This window comes from Equus caballus, chromosome 2 (assembly GCF_041296265.1).
Source record: "Equus caballus isolate H_3958 breed thoroughbred chromosome 2, TB-T2T, whole genome shotgun sequence".
Taxonomy (NCBI): domain Eukaryota; kingdom Metazoa; phylum Chordata; class Mammalia; order Perissodactyla; family Equidae; genus Equus; species Equus caballus.
The window spans coordinates 119472961-119477274 of record NC_091685.1 but is presented as its reverse complement, the minus strand read 5'-3'; positions in this window follow the sequence as shown (position 1 = coordinate 119477274).

Here is a 4314-nt window from a genome sequence, read left to right as displayed (position 1 = left end):
TTCCTCTAGTTGTAGCATGTGGGACGCTGCCTCAGCGTGGTCTGACGAGCAGTGCCATGTCCGCGCCCAGGATTCGAACCGACGAAACACTGGGCCGCCTGCAGCGGAGCGCGCGAACTTAACCACTCGGCCACGGGGCCAGCCCCTCAGTGCAATTTATAATAAGGAAGAATTGGAAGAACCTGCAAGAGGAATAGTTATTGAAACTGAGATGCATACACTTTGCTATGCAATCGTTATAAACGTTCCTTTTGAATACCATGTAGACAAAAGCCAAAACTGAATATGCAAGATAGACAATAGATTATGCCTAATAATTTCATTATGTAAAAATATGCAGGCATCTTGCAAAGTACAAGGAAAAGAATATACGAAATACCGACATTAGACTTAGGGGGTGTGATTAGGGATGATTTTCCTCCTATTTTCAAAAAAATACTTAGAAAGTTTTTTATAAATGTAATTTATACATCTGTGCCCATCTTCCTCTACTTTATACGTGGGACGCCTACCACAGCATGGCTTGCCAAGAGGTGCCATGTCCACACCTGGGATCCGAACTGGCGAACCCCAGGCCACTAAAGCAGAACGCTCGCACTTAACTGCTGCGTCACCAGGCCGGCCCCTGTAATTTGTTTTTTAAAGGGAAAAATTACCTAAAAAATTACCACTCAAAAAATAATGGTGGAGGAACCTACTGAATGGGAGAAAATAATTGCGAATCTTATATCTGATAAGGGGCTACTATCCCCAAAATATAAAGAACCCGTACAACTCAATAGCAAAAAAAACCCCATCTGATTGAAAAATGGGCAGAGGATCTGAATAGATACACAGATGGCCAACAGGTACATGGAAAGATGCTCAATATCACTGATTATCAGGGAAATGCAAATAAAGACCACAATGAAATATCATCCCACACTTGTTAGGATGGCTGTTATCAAAAAGACAAAGATGAAAAGACAGGTGTTGGCTCAGGGCTAATCTTCCTCAAAAAAAACAAGACAAAGAATAACAAATGCCAGTGAGGATGTGGAGAAAAGGGAACTATTGTGCACTGTTGATAGGAATGTAAGTTGGTATAGCTATTATGGAAAACAGTACCAAAAAAATAAAAATAGAACTACACTATAAGATAAAAAAAATAATAATGGTGGAGCCAGAGGGGTTACTTTATATGAGAATGAGTTTGGGTTTGGGCACAGGTAACCAGTGGCAGAGTTCAGAGTCCAGCTCTGCCGCTTGATCCCTGCAGGAATGTGGGTGAGTTGCTTCCCCTCTCTCTGCCTCAGTTTCCTCATCTGTAAAAGGAGGATGAGGGGGTGAGGGGGGTGATAACAGTACCTGTCTGGTACGATTATTTAAGGATTAGTAATGGAGTGCTTAGCACAGCATCTGACATAAATAGGTACCAACAAACGAGAGCTCTTTTTACTCTCTTACCTCACTTCTTTCACCTGTTCATTTATTCATCAAACCCTCTTTGAGTGACCAGGCACTTGGCATTCTGAAGGGTGAGAGGAGTCACACTCTTTGATTAAGACTGCTGGGGGAGGGGCCGGCACCGTGGCACAGCTGTTAAGTGCACACATTCTGCTTTGGCGGCCTGGGTTTTGCCAGTTCAGATCCCGGGTGTGGACATGGCACTGCTTGGCACGCCATGCCGTGGCAGGCATCTCACATATGAAGTGGAGGAAGATGGGCACGGATGTGAGCTCAGGGCCAGTCTTCCTTAGCAAAAAGTGGAGGATTGGCAGCAGTTAGCTCATGGCTAATGTTTCTCAAAAAAAAAAAAAAAAAAGACTACTGGGGGTCTACACCTGCAAGTGGGATTGGCTGTGTATAAGAAAGTGCCCTGGGGTCTGGCCCCGTGGCTGAGTGGTTAAGTTCCAGCGCTCTGCTGCAGGCAGCCTAGGGTTTCATCAGTTCGAATCCTGGGCTCGGACATGGCACCGCTCAGTGAGTCACACTGAGGTGGCATCCCACATACCACAACTAGAGGGACCCACAACTAAGAATCCACAACTATGTACCTGGGGGCTTTGGGGAGAAAAAAGAAAAAAATAAAATCTTTAAAACAAAGAAGGTGCCCTGAGTAGAAACTGGCTATTGATGAGATTAGTGACTTGGTAAAGGTACTTTTCTTTCTTCTTTCTTTTTTTTTTTTTTTTCCTGAGGAAGATTCACCCTGAACTAACATCTGCTTCCAATCTTTCTCTTTTTGTATGTGAGCTGCTGTCACAGCATGGCCCCAGACAGACAAGTAGTGTAGGTCCACACCTAGGAACCAAACCCAAGCCGCTGAAGCAGAGAGTGCCAAACTTGACCACTAGGCCACCAGGGCTGGGCCAGGGCTGACTTTTCCCTTAGGGATGGCTGGCACAATATCTAGTGCCCACGCTATTCTTTGGGGCCTGAAAAAATGTTTTAATTTATTTTAAAATCAAAAGAAAAAATGACTCAGATTGAAGAAAATATTTTAGCATATAATATTAATTTTTTTTTTATCCCAACACAGTTGTAAAATATAGTTTCAATATGCGGAAGGAGCTCATGACAGTAAAAGTGCCTCAACCCCATGAAAGTCATGATGCGGCCCTGCCCCTCTAGATGTGGCCAGCACTCTGACAATGCACTCAAAGCTCTAAACATAAAACACGATGCTGTAAAAAGGACATTGAAATGAGAAATAGTGATATCGCAGTGCATTAGCTATAGTGGTATTACCAGGAAGCCTATGGAAAGGCCAGAATTTTACGTTTACCCTACAGACCTCAAAGAGGAAGCACAAGGGGTTTGAGGCGCATCAGAGAGTCATACTCTGTGGAGGATACTCCACAATGGTTTAGCCAAACACCAGCTACTTCCCCTTTCCCGTCTGTTCTCAGCAAGCCACTTTCTCACAGCCTTGTCTTTGTGGCTCCTTCATTCTGTGTGTGTGTTACAGTTAGCGGTCTGGGAGTCCATTGTTCTTCATGTGACTGTAAAGGCCTTGAGGGGATAATCTGTGTAACACTCATCACTTACCCATATTGGCTGGCAGATAATAGGCACTTAATAGGTACTTGTTGAATTTATTATTATACTGATTATCTAGACATATAGTCAATGGGATTATCTAGACATATAGCCACCTGCCAATAGGACACATATATTCAGTTGCTGGTGAGCTATATACCTTATTTATATAAATAAATTATATTTACAGCAGTGAGTTTGGGTAGCTTGAGCCGTCCTTGGATAAGCTATCAAGGTCCTAGGTAGAGAAACTGAAGAGAGAGCTGACTTTAACCTGCATTGCCCTTGCCAAAGCATCCTTAGCCCAAGGGGTCCCCCATCTTCTTAATCTCCAGCTCACTTTGTCTCATAATTGCTCCTGCACACCCCAATGGAAACCCCCAGGAAGGATGTGAACACAAAAACAAATGACAGACAAACTACGACATGTAAGTGTGACATAATATTTAAACTTTTAAGTATTCAAAGAAATGCAAATTAAAGAAATATTCTAAAATCATTTTCTTGGTTTTTTGCTTTGAAAATTGGCAGTTTAATAAACAATTACCACTCAATATGGACAAGGGTCCAATGAGAAGATAGTGCTCGTGATCTGCTGGTAGGTACAGAATTGATATTTTCAAGAGAGCTACTTAACAATTTCTTGAAGAGCTTTCAAGAAATTTCTATGCTTCGACCTAGAAACTCCAGTTCCAGGGTTTTTCCTCCCAAAGAAAATAAATCAAATACATGGGAATGGTCAAGAAAAGTCTGGTATATTCATAAAATGAAGTAATGTGTAGCTATTAAAAATAATATTTCTGTGGGGCCAGCCTAGTGGCATAGCCTTTAAGTTCCTGCGCTCCACTTCGGCAGCCCAGGGTTTGCTGGTTCGGTTCCCGGGCACAGACCCACACATTGCTTATCAAGCCATTCTGTGGCAGGCATCCCACATATATAATAGAGGAAGATGGGCACAGATGTTAGCTCAGGGCTAATCTTCCTCAAAAAAAGTATTTTCTTTTTAAAAACTTTAAATGACATGCTAAGGGAACTGTGTTGAGTGAAGAAATATTGAGTGTGAAACACTGTATAGAATATGATCCCAGGGATGTTATGTTACGTACATCTTAGACAATATATAAATTAGAAATCAAAACACAGGAAGAAACCTTACTAAGTATGTTAAATAGTTCAAGGAAGAATATATGCTAAAATTTCAAGACTTTAATACCTTGGTGGGGATTTTAATTTTTCCTCTGAAAATATCTTCAGCAAATATTAGTTTTATAATTAGGAAAAAAAGTTGTTGAA